Source organism: Taudactylus pleione, unplaced genomic scaffold (assembly GCF_031769625.1).
Source record: "Taudactylus pleione unplaced genomic scaffold, aTauple2 ptg000282l, whole genome shotgun sequence".
Lineage (NCBI taxonomy): Eukaryota > Metazoa > Chordata > Amphibia > Anura > Myobatrachidae > Taudactylus > Taudactylus pleione.
In genome coordinates this window covers 13,766,993-13,784,366 of record NW_028284684.1, presented here as the reverse complement: position 1 = coordinate 13,784,366, position 17,374 = coordinate 13,766,993, and the positions used below count along the sequence as shown (strand labels likewise).

Below are 17,374 nucleotides of genomic sequence, written 5' to 3'. Positions count from 1 at the left end.
GAGAATAGGGCCCAACAATGTGGTCTTTCAATGCTAGAAATGTCAAAATAATTCTGAATGTTGTAGTTTGATGTCCTAGAAAATGTGTGCAGTTTTCATTCCAAAAAGTGGCATACACCAATATGCCAACCTCCTTGCCTATATTTTATTTCTACATATAAAAATGTAAGTATGTATAAACCTTCCCAAAATACCAAACCATTCTGATTTATTCCATAGCCACCTAACGCCAACAAATGGTAATAGAAGTATATCATTACAGTTGGAACATTTTGTTTTCCCTATCTGCTATTCCATTTGTATGGATCTATGAGGGTTTCCTTTAAGTACACATCTCAATATATTATTATTGTTTGGGTTGTTATTTATGCATGCCATGACATTTGTATTATTATTTTTCCACTGTGTCTGAAATGGAATATTGGAGAAATAAAAGTTATAGCCTCCCCGTCGGGGAATTGAACCCCGGTCTCCCGCATGACAGGCGGGGATACTCACCACTATACTAACGAGGATCAGCTGTGGGCTGTGATTTCTGGTCCAGTCCAGAAAAGTGATTTTCAACTAAGAGTTGTTATAATTTCCTTGGGTAATGAAAATGATTGAAATCATTTATACATCAATTTGTTAGTGTACTCTTTCACCATATATCAGATCCATGTCGATTCTTCTGCATCATGAGCTAGGTCAAATGCTTATAGAAATTGCCCCAGCTATCATTTTCTTACTCTACCCATGTCCGATAATCCCTGGACTGAGATGTTCTAGGATTTTACTGTTGATTTGCCAGTGTTTATAGGTATTTCTATGAATTGATTTATGGTTGACCATTTCTGATGCTTGATTGTATATTTAGTAATTCAAAATCCTTTAAAAAGCTCAAATGAATTTAGCAAAACCCATTACCCCTTATCAACTTTTTTCTAATTAGAATTTGCTTAGAAATCCTTGAATGGCTAAAAGACTATTATGCTAGAGACCAATGGTAGCTCTGCATGAGGAATATTAAACTCCAAATCTCTTCTGCTAAATTATGCCCAAATTATGTGAATGCTATAAAAATTGATAATTTATTCTATTATTCAGCTACTGTTTCCAACTTAATTAAAAAAAATATATATATGTATATATTCACTCTTCTTTTAAGGCACCAATAAATATCTATGCATTTTCTGGATATTCTATACCATACAATTTTAATACATGGGAATCCTGAATATAAAGTCCAATAAATGCTGGATTTGCCATGTTGTACATGTTCTAAGCAATATCTTTTAGATTATAGCTGATATAGGGCCTGATTCAGAGCCGCTTGCTGCTAGTGAGTGCTTGCTCAGAATAACGGCGTTCTTTTATGTTTTGTATTTGTTTTTTTTCTTTCATCAGGCCGCTCGCTAAGCTGTGGGTGACTACCCACAGCTTTTGCGAGTGGCCTGGAGCCCATCACGATTATCGTGACCATCAGGCTTGCGAGGAGACCCTGTGGAAGGGTCTGAGCTCTCACAAGCCCGAGTAAACTTCCTGCTCTAATAGAACAGGAAGTCCACTACTGACATCACTAGTGATGTCAGTAGGGCCACCCAAAAACACCAGGCGTTCCTAAGGGAATGCCTGCATTTGTGAAGCCAACCCCCCCTCCCCGCATACAAAACGCGGTGAGTTATCAATCAACATTGACAGCCGCTCCGTCTTGTAGCTAGACCCATATCGATGGAGCAGCCGTCGCTGGACGGATCTTGCGCATGCACACGCCGGAGGCAGCGCATGGGTAGTGGGGGACCGTCGAACCACTTACGAGTGTTGTGCGCTTGCGAGTGTGTCTGAATCAGGCCCATAGTCCTTAGGAAAATTTTTGGGTGCTTGCCAAAGACATGTAAATGAAGTGCTTGTTAAAAAATAAAATCCATTCTACTAACCATTGCAAAATGGAATTTGGGTCTTGAGGACCCACCTCATGGAGTTGGGCTTAGACAGCACAAGAAAATTGCTTGAGAAGTTACTTGACCTATACTGTTCTTGAGAATAGGGCCCAACAATGTGGTCTTTCAATGCTAGAAATGTCAAAATAATTCTGAATGTTGTAGTTTGATGTCCTAGTAAATGTGTGCAGTTTTCATTCCAAAAAGTGGCATACACCAATATGCCAACCTCCTTGCCTATATTTTATTTCTACATATAAAAATGTAAGTATGTATAAACCTTCCCAAAATACCAAACCATTCTGATTTATTCCATAGCCACCTAACGCCAACAAATGGTAATAGAAGTATATCATTACAGTTGGTACATTTTGTTTTCTCTATCTGCTATTCCATTTGTATGGATCTATGAGGGTTTCCTTTAAGTACACATCTCAATATATTATAGTTTGGGTTGTTATTTATGCATGCCATAACATTTGTATTATTATTTTTCCACTGTGTCTGAAATGGAATATTGGAGAAATAAAAGTTATAGCCTCCCCGTCGGGGAATTGAACCCTGGTCTCCCGCATGACAGGCGGGGATACTCACCACTATACTAACGAGGATCAGCTGTGTGCTGTGATTTCTGGTCCAGTCCAGAAAAGTGATTTTCAACTAAGAGTTGTTATAATTTCTTGGGTAATGAAAATGATTGAAATCATTTATACATCAATTTGTTAGTGTACTCTTTCACCATATATCAGATCCATGTCGATTCTTCTGCATCATGAGCTAGGTCAAATGCTTATAGAAATTGCCCCAGCTATCATTTTCTTACTCTACCCATGTCCGATAATCCCTGGACTGAGATGTTCTAGGATTTTACTGTTGATTTGCCAGTGTTTATAGGTATTTCTATGAATTGATTTATGGTTGACCATTTCTGATGCTTGATTGTATATTTAGTAATTCAAGATCCTTTAAAAAGCTCAAATGAATTTAGCAAAACCCATTACCCCTTATCAACTTTTTTCTAATTAGAATTTGCTTAGAAATCCTTGAATGGCTAAAAGACTATTATGCTAGAGACCAATGGTAGCTCTGCATGAGGAATATTAAACTCCAAATCTCTTCTGCTAAATTATGCCCAAATTATGTGAATGCTATAAAAATTGATAATTTATTCTATTATTCAGCTACTGTTTCCAACTTAATTAAAAAAAAAATATATATATATATATTCACTCTTCTTTTAAGGCACCAATAAATATCTATGCATTTTCTGGATATTCTATACCATACAATTTTAATACATGGGAATCCTGAATATAAAGTCCAATAAATGCTGGATTTGCCATGTTGTACATGTTCTAAGCAATATCTTTTAGATTATAGCTGATATAGGGCCTGATTCAGAGCCGCTTGCTGCTAGTGAGTGCTTGCTCAGAATAACGGCGGTTTTTTATGTTTTGTATTTGTTTTTTTCTTTCATCAGGCCGCTCGTTAAGCTGTGGGTGACTACCCACAGCTTTTGCAAGTGGCCTGGAGCCCATCGCGATTATCGTGACCATCAGGCTTGCGAGGAGACCCTGTGGAAGGGTCTGAGCTCTCACAAGCCCGAGTAAACTTCCTGCTCTAATAGAACAGGAAGTCCACTACTGACATCACTAGTGATATCAGTAGGGCCACCCACAAACACCAGGCGTTCCTAAGGGAATGCCTGCATTTGTGCAGCCACCCCCCCTCCCCGCATACAAAACGCGGTGAGTTATCAATCAACATTGACAGCCGCTCCGTCTTGTAGCTAGACCCATATCGATGGAGCAGCCGTCGCTGGACGGATCTTGCGCATGCACACGCCGGAGGCAGCGCATGGGTAGTGGGGGACCGTCGAACCACTTACGAGTGTTGTGCGCTTGCGAGTGTGTCTGAATCAGGCCCATCCTTAGGAAAATTTTTGGGTGCTTGCCAAAGACATGTAAATGAAGTGCTTGTTAAAAAATAAAATCCATTCTACTAACCATTGCAAAATGGAATTTGGATCTTGAGGACCCACCTCATGGAGTTGGGCTTAGACAGCACAAGAAAATTGCTTGAGAAGTTACTTGACCTATACTGTTCTTGAGAATAGGGCCCAACAATGTGGTCTTTCAATGCTAGAAATGTCAAAATAATTCTGAATGTTGTAGTTTGATGTCCTAGTAAATGTGTGCAGTTTTCATTCCAAAAAGTGGCATACACCAATATGCCAACCTCCTTGCCTATATTTTATTTCTACATATAAAAATGTAAGTATGTATAAACCTTCCCAAAATACCAAACCATTCTGATTTATTCCATAGCCACCTAACGCCAACAAATGGTAATAGAAGTATATCATTACAGTTGGTACATTTTGTTTTCTCTATCTGCTATTCCATTTGTATGGATCTATGAGGGTTTCCTTTAAGTACACATCTCAATATATTATAGTTTGGGTTGTTATTTATGCATGCCATAACATTTGTATTATTATTTTTCCACTGTGTCTGAAATGGAATATTGGAGAAATAAAAGTTATAGCCTCCCCGTCGGGGAATTGAACCCTGGTCTCCCGCATGACAGGCGGGGATACTCACCACTATACTAACGAGGATCAGCTGTGTGCTGTGATTTTTGGTCCAGTCCAGAAAAGTGATTTTCAACTAAGAGTTGTTATAATTTCCTTGGGTAATGAAAATGATTGAAATCATTTATACATCAATTTGTTAGTGTACTCTTTCACCATATATCAGATCCATGTCGATTCTTCTGCATCATGAGCTAGGTCAAATGCTTATAGAAATTGCCCCAGCTATCATTTTCTTACTCTACCCATGTCCGATAATCCCTGGACTGAGATGTTCTAGGATTTTACTGTTGATTTGCCAGTGTTTATAGGTATTTCTATGAATTGATTTATGGTTGACCATTTCTGATGCTTGATTGTATATTTAGTAATTCAAGATCCTTTAAAAAGCTCAAATGAATTTAGCAAAACCCATTACCCCTTATCAACTTTTTTCTAATTAGAATTTGCTTAGAAATCCTTGAATGGCTAAAAGACTATTATGCTAGAGACCAATGGTAGCTCTGCATGAGGAATATTAAACTCCAAATCTCTTCTGCTAAATTATGCCCAAATTATGTGAATGCTATAAAAATTGATAATTTATTCTATTATTCAGCTACTGTTTCCAACTTAATTAAAAAAAATATATATATATATATATTCACTCTTCTTTTAAGGCACCAATAAATATCTATGCATTTTCTGGATATTCTATACCATACAATTTTAATACATGGGAATCCTGAATATAAAGTCCAATAAATGCTGGATTTGCCATGTTGTACATGTTCTAAGCAATATCTTTTAGATTATAGCTGATATAGGGCCTGATTCAGAGCCGCTTGCTGCTAGTGAGTGCTTGCTCAGAATAACGGCGGTTTTTTATGTTTTGTATTTGTTTTTTTCTTTCATCAGGCCGCTCGCTAAGCTGTGGGTGACTACCCACAGCTTTTGCAAGTGGCCTGGAGCCCATCGCGATTATCGTGACCATCAGGCTTGCGAGGAGACCCTGTGGAAGGGTCTGAGCTCTCACAAGCCCGAGTAAACTTCCTGCTCTAATAGAACAGGAAGTCCACTACTGACATCACTAGTGATATCAGTAGGGCCACCCACAAACACCAGGCGTTCCTAAGGGAATGCCTGCATTTGTGCAGCCACCCCCCCTCCCCGCATACAAAACGCGGTGAGTTATCAATCAACATTGACAGCCGCTCCGTCTTGTAGCTAGACCCATATCGATGGAGCAGCCGTCGCTGGATGGATCTTGCGCATGCACACGCCGGAGGCAGCGCATGGGTAGTGGGGGACCGTCGAACCACTTACGAGTGTTGTGCGCTTGCGAGTGTGTCTGAATCAGGCCCATCCTTAGGAAAATTTTTGGGTGCTTGCCAAAGACATGTAAATGAAGTGCTTGTTAAAAAATAAAATCCATTCTACTAACCATTGCAAAATGGAATTTGGATCTTGAGGACCCACCTCATGGAGTTGGGCTTAGACAGCACAAGAAAATTGCTTGAGAAGTTACTTGACCTATACTGTTCTTGAGAATAGGGCCCAACAATGTGGTCTTTCAATGCTAGAAATGTCAAAATAATTCTGAATGTTGTAGTTTGATGTCCTAGAAAATGTGTGCAGTTTTCATTCCAAAAAGTGGCATACACCAATATGCCAACCTCCTTGCCTATATTTTATTTCTACATATAAAAATGTAAGTATGTATAAACCTTCCCAAAATACCAAACCATTCTGATTTATTCCATAGCCACCTAACGCCAACAAATGGTAATAGAAATTTATCATTACAGTTGGTACATTTTGTTTTCTCTATCTGCTATTCCATTTGTATGGATCTATGAGGGTTTCCTTTAAGTACACATCTCAATATATTATAGTTTGGGTTGTTATTTATGCATGCCATAACATTTGTATTATTATTTTTCCACTGTGTCTGAAATGGAATATTGGAGAAATAAAAGTTATAGCCTCCCCGTCGGGGAATTGAACCCCGGTCTCCCGCGTGACAGGCGGGGACACTCACCACTATACTAACAAGGATCAGCTGTGTGCTGTGATTTCTGGTCCAGTCCAGAAAAGTGATTTTCAACTAAGAGTTGTTATAATTTCCTTGGGTAATGAAAATGATTGAAATCATTTATACATCAATTTGTTAGTGTACTCTTTCACCATATATCAGATCCATGTCGATTCTTCTGCATCATGAGCTAGGTCAAATGCTTATAGAAATTGCCCCAGCTATCATTTTCTTACTCTACCCATGTCCGATAATCCCTGGACTGAGATGTTCTAGGATTTTACTGTTGATTTGCCAGTGTTTATAGGTATTTCTATGAATTGATTTATGGTTGACCATTTCTGATGCTTGATTGTATATTTAGTAATTCAAGATCCTTTAAAAAGCTCAAATGAATTTAGCAAAACCCATTACCCCTTATCAACTTTTTTCTAATTAGAATTTGCTTAGAAATCCTTGAATGGCTAAAAGACTATTATGCTAGAGACCAATGGTAGCTCTGCATGAGGAATATTAAACTCCAAATCTCTTCTGCTAATATATGCCCAAATTATGTGAATGCTATAAAAATTGATAATTTATTCTATTATTCAGCTACTGTTTCCAACTTAATTTAAAAAAAAATATATATATATATATTCACTCTTCTTTTAAGGCACCAATAAATATCTATGCATTTTCTGGATTTTCTATACCATACAATTTTAATACATGGGAATCCTGAATACAAAGTCCAATAAATGCTGGATTTGCCATGTTGTACATGTTCTAAGCAATATCTTTTAGATTATAGCTGATATAGGGCCTGATTCAGAGCCGCTTGCTGCTAGTGAGTGCTTGCTCAGAATATCGGCGTTTTTTTATGTTTTGTATTTGTTTTTTTATTTCCTCAGGCCGCTCGCTAAGCTGTGGGTGACTACCCACAGCTTTTGCGAGTGGCCTGGAGCCCATCGCGATTATCGTGACCATCAGGCTTGCGAGGAGACCCTGTGGAAGGGTCTGAGCTCTCACAAGCCCGAGTAAACTTCCTGCTCTAATAGAACAGGAAGTCCACTACTGACATCACTAGTGATGTCAGTAGGGCCACCCAAAAACACCAGGCGTTCCTAAGGGAATGCCTGCATTTGTGCAGCCAACCCCCCCTCCCCGCATACAAAACGCGGTGAGTTATCAATCAACATTGACAGCCGCTCCGTCTTGTAGCTAGACCCATATCGATGGAGCAGCCGTCGCTGGACAGATCTTGCGCATGCACATGCCGGAGGCTGCGCATGGGTAGTGGGGGACCGTCGAACCACTTACGAGTGTTGTGCGCATGCGAGTGTGTCTGAATAAGGCCCATAGTCCTTAGGAACATTTTTGGGTGCTTGCCAAAGACATGTAAATGAAGTGCTTGTTAAAAAATAAAATCCATTCTACTAACCATTGCAAAATGGAATTTGGATCTTGAGGACCCACCTCATGGAGTTGGGCTTAGACAGCACAAGAAAATTGCTTGAGAAGTTACTTGACCTATACTGTTCTTGAGAATAGGGCCCAACAATGTGGTCTTTCAATGCTAGAAATGTCAAAATAATTCTGAATGTTGTAGTTTGATGTCCTAGTAAATGTGTGCAGTTTTCATTCCAAAAAGTGGCATACACCAATATGCCAACCTCCTTGCCTATATTTTATTTCTACATATAAAAATGTAAGTATGTATAAACCTTCCCAAAATACCAAACCATTCTGATTTATTCCATAGCCACCTAACGCCAACAAATGGTAATAGAAGTATATCATTACAGTTGGTACATTTTGTTTTCTCTATCTGCTATTCCATTTGTATGGATCTATGAGGGTTTCCTTTAAGTACACATCTCAATATATTATAGTTTGGGTTGTTATTTATGCATGCCATAACATTTGTATTATTATTTTTCCACTGTGTCTGAAATGGAATATTGGAGAAATAAAAGTTATAGCCTCCCCGTCGGGGAATTGAACCCTGGTCTCCCGCATGACAGGCGGGGATACTCACCACTATACTAACGAGGATCAGCTGTGTGCTGTGATTTTTGGTCCAGTCCAGAAAAGTGATTTTCAACTAAGAGTTGTTATAATTTCCTTGGGTAATGAAAATGATTGAAATCATTTATACATCAATTTGTTAGTGTACTCTTTCACCATATATCAGATCCATGTCGATTCTTCTGCATCATGAGCTAGGTCAAATGCTTATAGAAATTGCCCCAGCTATCATTTTCTTACTCTACCCATGTCCGATAATCCCTGGACTGAGATGTTCTAGGATTTTACTGTTGATTTGCCAGTGTTTATAGGTATTTCTATGAATTGATTTATGGTTGACCATTTCTGATGCTTGATTGTATATTTAGTAATTCAAGATCCTTTAAAAAGCTCAAATGAATTTAGCAAAACCCATTACCCCTTATCAACTTTTTTCTAATTAGAATTTGCTTAGAAATCCTTGAATGGCTAAAAGACTATTATGCTAGAGACCAATGGTAGCTCTGCATGAGGAATATTAAACTCCAAATCTCTTCTGCTAAATTATGCCCAAATTATGTGAATGCTATAAAAATTGATAATTTATTCTATTATTCAGCTACTGTTTCCAACTTAATTAAAAAAAATATATATATATATATATTCACTCTTCTTTTAAGGCACCAATAAATATCTATGCATTTTCTGGATATTCTATACCATACAATTTTAATACATGGGAATCCTGAATATAAAGTCCAATAAATGCTGGATTTGCCATGTTGTACATGTTCTAAGCAATATCTTTTAGATTATAGCTGATATAGGGCCTGATTCAGAGCCGCTTGCTGCTAGTGAGTGCTTGCTCAGAATAACGGCGGTTTTTTATGTTTTGTATTTGTTTTTTTCTTTCATCAGGCCGCTCGCTAAGCTGTGGGTGACTACCCACAGCTTTTGCAAGTGGCCTGGAGCCCATCGCGATTATCGTGACCATCAGGCTTGCGAGGAGACCCTGTGGAAGGGTCTGAGCTCTCACAAGCCCGAGTAAACTTCCTGCTCTAATAGAACAGGAAGTCCACTACTGACATCACTAGTGATATCAGTAGGGCCACCCACAAACACCAGGCGTTCCTAAGGGAATGCCTGCATTTGTGCAGCCACCCCCCCTCCCCGCATACAAAACGCGGTGAGTTATCAATCAACATTGACAGCCGCTCCGTCTTGTAGCTAGACCCATATCGATGGAGCAGCCGTCGCTGGATGGATCTTGCGCATGCACACGCCGGAGGCAGCGCATGGGTAGTGGGGGACCGTCGAACCACTTACGAGTGTTGTGCGCTTGCGAGTGTGTCTGAATCAGGCCCATCCTTAGGAAAATTTTTGGGTGCTTGCCAAAGACATGTAAATGAAGTGCTTGTTAAAAAATAAAATCCATTCTACTAACCATTGCAAAATGGAATTTGGATCTTGAGGACCCACCTCATGGAGTTGGGCTTAGACAGCACAAGAAAATTGCTTGAGAAGTTACTTGACCTATACTGTTCTTGAGAATAGGGCCCAACAATGTGGTCTTTCAATGCTAGAAATGTCAAAATAATTCTGAATGTTGTAGTTTGATGTCCTAGAAAATGTGTGCAGTTTTCATTCCAAAAAGTGGCATACACCAATATGCCAACCTCCTTGCCTATATTTTATTTCTACATATAAAAATGTAAGTATGTATAAACCTTCCCAAAATACCAAACCATTCTGATTTATTCCATAGCCACCTAACGCCAACAAATGGTAATAGAAATTTATCATTACAGTTGGTACATTTTGTTTTCTCTATCTGCTATTCCATTTGTATGGATCTATGAGGGTTTCCTTTAAGTACACATCTCAATATATTATAGTTTGGGTTGTTATTTATGCATGCCATAACATTTGTATTATTATTTTTCCACTGTGTCTGAAATGGAATATTGGAGAAATAAAAGTTATAGCCTCCCCGTCGGGGAATTGAACCCCGGTCTCCCGCGTGACAGGCGGGGACACTCACCACTATACTAACAAGGATCAGCTGTGTGCTGTGATTTCTGGTCCAGTCCAGAAAAGTGATTTTCAACTAAGAGTTGTTATAATTTCCTTGGGTAATGAAAATGATTGAAATCATTTATACATCAATTTGTTAGTGTACTCTTTCACCATATATCAGATCCATGTCGATTCTTCTGCATCATGAGCTAGGTCAAATGCTTATAGAAATTGCCCCAGCTATCATTTTCTTACTCTACCCATGTCCGATAATCCCTGGACTGAGATGTTCTAGGATTTTACTGTTGATTTGCCAGTGTTTATAGGTATTTCTATGAATTGATTTATGGTTGACCATTTCTGATGCTTGATTGTATATTTAGTAATTCAAGATCCTTTAAAAAGCTCAAATGAATTTAGCAAAACCCATTACCCCTTATCAACTTTTTTCTAATTAGAATTTGCTTAGAAATCCTTGAATGGCTAAAAGACTATTATGCTAGAGACCAATGGTAGCTCTGCATGAGGAATATTAAACTCCAAATCTCTTCTGCTAATATATGCCCAAATTATGTGAATGCTATAAAAATTGATAATTTATTCTATTATTCAGCTACTGTTTCCAACTTAATTTAAAAAAAAATATATATATATATATTCACTCTTCTTTTAAGGCACCAATAAATATCTATGCATTTTCTGGATTTTCTATACCATACAATTTTAATACATGGGAATCCTGAATACAAAGTCCAATAAATGCTGGATTTGCCATGTTGTACATGTTCTAAGCAATATCTTTTAGATTATAGCTGATATAGGGCCTGATTCAGAGCCGCTTGCTGCTAGTGAGTGCTTGCTCAGAATATCGGCGTTTTTTTATGTTTTGTATTTGTTTTTTTATTTCCTCAGGCCGCTCGCTAAGCTGTGGGTGACTACCCACAGCTTTTGCGAGTGGCCTGGAGCCCATCGCGATTATCGTGACCATCAGGCTTGCGAGGAGACCCTGTGGAAGGGTCTGAGCTCTCACAAGCCCGAGTAAACTTCCTGCTCTAATAGAACAGGAAGTCCACTACTGACATCACTAGTGATGTCAGTAGGGCCACCCAAAAACACCAGGCGTTCCTAAGGGAATGCCTGCATTTGTGCAGCCAACCCCCCCTCCCCGCATACAAAACGCGGTGAGTTATCAATCAACATTGACAGCCGCTCCGTCTTGTAGCTAGACCCATATCGATGGAGCAGCCGTCGCTGGACAGATCTTGCGCATGCACATGCCGGAGGCTGCGCATGGGTAGTGGGGGACCGTCGAACCACTTACGAGTGTTGTGCGCATGCGAGTGTGTCTGAATAAGGCCCATAGTCCTTAGGAACATTTTTGGGTGCTTGCCAAAGACATGTAAATGAAGTGCTTGTTAAAAAATAAAATCCATTCTACTAACCATTGCAAAATGGAATTTGGGTCTTGAGGACCCACCTCATGGAGTTGGGCTTAGACAGCACAAGAAAATTGCTTGAGAAGTTACTTGACCTATACTGTTCTTGAGAATAGGGCCCAACAATGTGGTCTTTCAATGCTAGAAATGTCAAAATAATTCTGAATGTTGTAGTTTGATGTCCTAGAAAATGTGTGCAGTTTTCATTCCAAAAAGTGGCATACACCAATATGCCAACCTCCTTGCCTATATTTTATTTCTACATATAAAAATGTAAGTATGTATAAACCTTCCCAAAATACCAAACCATTCTGATTTATTCCATAGCCACCTAACGCCATCAAATGGTAATAGAAGTATATCATTACAGTTGGTACATTTTGTTTTCTCTATCTGCTATTCCATTTGTATGGATCTATGAGGGTTTCCTTTAAGTACACATCTCAATATATTATAGTTTGGGTTGTTATTTATGCATGCCATAACATTTGTATTATTATTTTTCCACTGTGTCTGAAATGGAATATTGGAGAAATAAAAGTTATAGCCTCCCCGTCGGGGAATTAAACCCCGGTCTCCCGCGTGACAGGCGGGGATACTCACCACTATACTAACGAGGATCAGCTGAGTGCTGTGATTTCTGGTCCAGTCCAGAAAAGTGATGTTCAACTAAGAGTTGTTATAATTTCCTTGGGTAATGAAAATGATTGAAATCATTTATACATCAATTTGTTAGTGTACTCTTTCACCATATATCAGATCCATGTCGATTCTTCTGCATCATGAGCTAGGTCAAATGCTTATAGAAATTGCCCCAGCTATCATTTTCTTACTCTACCCATGTCCGATAATCCCTGGACTGAGATGTTCTAGGATTTTACTGTTGATTTGCCAGTGTTTATAGGTATTTCTATGAATTGATTTATGGTTGACCATTTCTGATGCTTCATTGTATATTTAGTAATTCAAGATCCTTTAAAAAGCTCAAATGAATTTAGCAAAACCCATTACTCCTTATCAACTTTTTTCTAATTAGAATTTGCTTAGAAATCCTTGAATGGCTAAAAGACTATTATGCTAGAGACCAATGGTAGCTCTGCATGAGGAATATTAAACTCCAAATCTCTTCTGCTAAATTATGCCCAAATGATGTGAATGCTATAAAAATTGATAATTTATTCTATTATTCAGCTACTGTTTCCAACTTAATTTAAAAAAATATATATATATATATATATATTCACTCTTCTTTTAAGGCACCAATAAATATCTATGCATTTTCTGGATATTCTATACCATACAATTTTAATACATGGGAATCCTGAATATAAAGTCCAATAAATGCTGGATTTGCCATGTTGTACATGTTCTAAGCAATATCTTTTAGATTATAGCTGATATAGGGCCTGATTCAGAGCCGCTTGCTGCTAGTGAGTGCTTGCTCAGAATAACGGCGTTCTTTTATGTTTTGTATTTGTTTTTTTTCTTTCATCAGGCCGCTCGCTAAGCTGTGGGTGACTACCCACAGCTTTTGCGAGTGGCCTGGAGCCCATCACGATTATCGTGACCATCAGGCTTGCGAGGAGACCCTGTGGAAGGGTCTGAGCTATCACAAGCCCAAGTAAACTTCCTGCTCTAATAGAACAGGAAGTCCACTACTGACATCACTAGTGATGTCAGTAGGGCCACCCAAAAACACCAGGCGTTCCTAAGGGAATGCCTGCATTTGTGCAGCCACCCCCCCTCCCCGCATACAAAACGCGGTGAGTTATCAATCAACATTGACAGCCGCTCCGTCTTGTAGCTAGACCCATATCGATGGAGCAGCCGTCGCTGGACGGATCTTGCGCATGCACACGCCGGAGGCAGCGCATGGGTAGTGGGGGACCGTCGAACCACTTACGAGTGTTGTGCGCTTGCGAGTGTGTCTGAATCAGGCCCATCCTTAGGAAAATTTTTGGGTGCTTGCCAAAGACATGTAAATGAAGTGCTTGTTAAAAAATAAAATCCATTCTACTAACCATTGCAAAATGGAATTTGGATCTTGAGGACCCACCTCATGGAGTTGGGCTTAGACAGCACAAGAAAATTGCTTGAGAAGTTACTTGACCTATACTGTTCTTGAGAATAGGGCCCAACAATGTGGTCTTTCAATGCTAGAAATGTCAAAATAATTCTGAATGTTGTAGTTTGATGTCCTAGTAAATGTGTGCAGTTTTCATTCCAAAAAGTGGCATACACCAATATGCCAACCTCCTTGCCTATATTTTATTTCTACATATAAAAATGTAAGTATGTATAAACCTTCCCAAAATACCAAACCATTCTGATTTATTCCATAGCCACCTAACGCCAACAAATGGTAATAGAAGTATATCATTACAGTTGGTACATTTTGTTTTCTCTATCTGCTATTCCATTTGTATGGATCTATGAGGGTTTCCTTTAAGTACACATCTCAATATATTATAGTTTGGGTTGTTATTTATGCATGCCATAACATTTGTATTATTATTTTTCCACTGTGTCTGAAATGGAATATTGGAGAAATAAAAGTTATAGCCTCCCCGTCGGGGAATTGAACCCTGGTCTCCCGCATGACAGGCGGGGATACTCACCACTATACTAACGAGGATCAGCTGTGTGCTGTGATTTCTGGTCCAGTCCAGAAAAGTGATTTTCAACTAAGAGTTGTTATAATTTCCTTGGGTAATGAAAATGATTGAAATCATTTATACATCAATTTGTTAGTGTACTCTTTCACCATATATCAGATCCATGTCGATTCTTCTGCATCATGAGCTAGGTCAAATGCTTATAGAAATTGCCCCAGCTATCATTTTCTTACTCTACCCATGTCCGATAATCCCTGGACTGAGATGTTCTAGGATTTTACTGTTGATTTGCCAGTGTTTATAGGTATTTCTATGAATTGATTTATGGTTGACCATTTCTGATGCTTGATTGTATATTTAGTAATTCAAGATCCTTTAAAAAGCTCAAATGAATTTAGCAAAACCCATTACCCCTTATCAACTTTTTTCTAATTAGAATTTGCTTAGAAATCCTTGAATGGCTAAAAGACTATTATGCTAGAGACCAATGGTAGCTCTGCATGAGGAATATTAAACTCCAAATCTCTTCTGCTAAATTATGCCCAAATTATGTGAATGCTATAAAAATTGATAATTTATTCTATTATTCAGCTACTGTTTCCAACTTAATTAAAAAAAATATATATATATATATATTCACTCTTCTTTTAAGGCACCAATAAATATCTATGCATTTTCTGGATATTCTATACCATACAATTTTAATACATGGGAATCCTGAATATAAAGTCCAATAAATGCTGGATTTGCCATGTTGTACATGTTCTAAGCAATATCTTTTAGATTATAGCTGATATAGGGCCTGATTCAGAGCCGCTTGCTGCTAGTGAGTGCTTGCTCAGAATAACGGCGGTTTTTTATGTTTTGTATTTGTTTTTTTCTTTCATCAGGCCGCTCGCTAAGCTGTGGGTGACTACCCACAGCTTTTGCAAGTGGCCTGGAGCCCATCGCGATTATCGTGACCATCAGGCTTGCGAGGAGACCCTGTGGAAGGGTCTGAGCTCTCACAAGCCCGAGTAAACTTCCTGCTCTAATAGAACAGGAAGTCCACTACTGACATCACTAGTGATATCAGTAGGGCCACCCACAAACACCAGGCGTTCCTAAGGGAATGCCTGCATTTGTGCAGCCACCCCCCCTCCCCGCATACAAAACGCGGTGAGTTATCAATCAACATTGACAGCCGCTCCGTCTTGTAGCTAGACCCATATCGATGGAGCAGCCGTCGCTGGACGGATCTTGCGCATGCACACGCCGGAGGCAGCGCATGGGTAGTGGGGGACCGTCGAACCACTTACGAGTGTTGTGCGCTTGCGAGTGTGTCTGAATCAGGCCCATAGTCCTTAGGAAAATTTTTGGGTGCTTGCCAAAGACATGTAAATGAAGTGCTTGTTAAAAAATAAAATCCATTCTACTAACCATTGCAAAATGGAATTTGGATCTTGAGGACCCACCTCATGGAGTTGGGCTTAGACAGCACAAGAAAATTGCTTGAGAAGTTACTTGACCTATACTGTTCTTGAGAATAGGGCCCAACAATGTGGTCTTTCAATGCTAGAAATGTCAAAATAATTCTGAATGTTGTAGTTTGATGTCCTAGAAAATGTGTGCAGTTTTCATTCCAAAAAGTGGCATACACCAATATGCCAACCTCCTTGCCTATATTTTATTTCTACATATAAAAATGTAAGTATGTATAAACCTTCCCAAAATACCAAACCATTCTGATTTATTCCATAGCCACCTAACGCCAACAAATGGTAATAGAAATTTATCATTACAGTTGGTACATTTTGTTTTCTCTATCTGCTATTCCATTTGTATGGATCTATGAGGGTTTCCTTTAAGTACACATCTCAATATATTATAGTTTGGGTTGTTATTTATGCATGCCATAACATTTGTATTATTATTTTTCCACTGTGTCTGAAATGGAATATTGGAGAAATAAAAGTTATAGCCTCCCCGTCGGGGAATTGAACCCCGGTCTCCCGCGTGACAGGCGGGGACACTCACCACTATACTAACAAGGATCAGCTGTGGGCTGTGATTTCTGGTCCAGTCCAGAAAAGTGATTTTCAACTAAGAGTTGTTATAATTTCCTTGGGTAATGAAAATGATTGAAATCATTTATACATCAATTTGTTAGTGTACTCTTTCACCATATATCAGATCCATGTCGATTCTTCTGCATCATGAGCTAGGTCAAATGCTTATAGAAATTGCCCCAGCTATCATTTTCTTACTCTACCCATGTCCGATAATCCCTGGACTGAGATGTTCTAGGATTTTACTGTTGATTTGCCAGTGTTTATAGGTATTTCTATGAATTGATTTATGGTTGACCATTTCTGATGCTTGATTGTATATTTAGTAATTCAAAATCCTTTAAAAAGCTCAAATGAATTTAGCAAAACCCATTACCCCTTATCAACTTTTTTCTAATTAGAATTTGCTTAGAAATCCTTGAATGGCTAAAAGACTATTATGCTAGAGACCAATGGTAGCTCTGCATGAGGAATATTAAACTCCAAATCTCTTCTGCTAAATTATGCCCAAATTATGTGAATGCTATAAAAATTGATAATTTATTCTATTATTCAGCTACTGTTTCCAACTTAATTAAAAAAAATATATATATGTATATATTCACTCTTCTTTTAAGGCACCAATAAATATCTATGCATTTTCTGGATATTCTATACCATACAATTTTAATACATGGGAATCCTGAATATAAAGTCCAATAAATGCTGGATTTGCCATGTTGTACATGTTCTAAGCAATATCTT

At 38.6% G+C, this 17,374-nt stretch overlaps 9 non-coding genes across 9 annotated transcripts; all 9 read right to left on the bottom strand.

Moving 5' to 3' along the window:
• Positions 1-443: 443 nt before the first annotated feature.
• TRNAD-GUC (transfer RNA aspartic acid (anticodon GUC)) lies at positions 444-515 on the bottom strand. Its single transcript has one exon. It is a non-coding gene; the product is annotated as a tRNA-Asp (tRNA).
• A 1,943-nt stretch (positions 516-2,458) lies between these two features.
• On the bottom strand, positions 2,459-2,530 carry TRNAD-GUC (transfer RNA aspartic acid (anticodon GUC)). Its single transcript has one exon. It is a non-coding gene; the product is annotated as a tRNA-Asp (tRNA).
• Positions 2,531-4,467: 1,937 nt separating this feature from the next.
• Positions 4,468-4,539, bottom strand: TRNAD-GUC (transfer RNA aspartic acid (anticodon GUC)). Its single transcript has one exon. It is a non-coding gene; the product is annotated as a tRNA-Asp (tRNA).
• A 1,938-nt stretch (positions 4,540-6,477) lies between these two features.
• Positions 6,478-6,549, bottom strand: TRNAD-GUC (transfer RNA aspartic acid (anticodon GUC)). Its single transcript has one exon. It is a non-coding gene; the product is annotated as a tRNA-Asp (tRNA).
• Positions 6,550-8,491: 1,942 nt separating this feature from the next.
• On the bottom strand, positions 8,492-8,563 carry TRNAD-GUC (transfer RNA aspartic acid (anticodon GUC)). The gene has a single exon. It is a non-coding gene; the product is annotated as a tRNA-Asp (tRNA).
• A 1,938-nt stretch (positions 8,564-10,501) lies between these two features.
• On the bottom strand, positions 10,502-10,573 carry TRNAD-GUC (transfer RNA aspartic acid (anticodon GUC)). Its single transcript has one exon. It is a non-coding gene; the product is annotated as a tRNA-Asp (tRNA).
• Positions 10,574-12,515: 1,942 nt separating this feature from the next.
• On the bottom strand, positions 12,516-12,587 carry TRNAD-GUC (transfer RNA aspartic acid (anticodon GUC)). The gene has a single exon. It is a non-coding gene; the product is annotated as a tRNA-Asp (tRNA).
• Positions 12,588-14,530: 1,943 nt separating this feature from the next.
• On the bottom strand, positions 14,531-14,602 carry TRNAD-GUC (transfer RNA aspartic acid (anticodon GUC)). Its single transcript has one exon. It is a non-coding gene; the product is annotated as a tRNA-Asp (tRNA).
• Positions 14,603-16,543: 1,941 nt separating this feature from the next.
• TRNAD-GUC (transfer RNA aspartic acid (anticodon GUC)) lies at positions 16,544-16,615 on the bottom strand. The gene has a single exon. It is a non-coding gene; the product is annotated as a tRNA-Asp (tRNA).
• Positions 16,616-17,374: the final 759 nt, after the last annotated feature.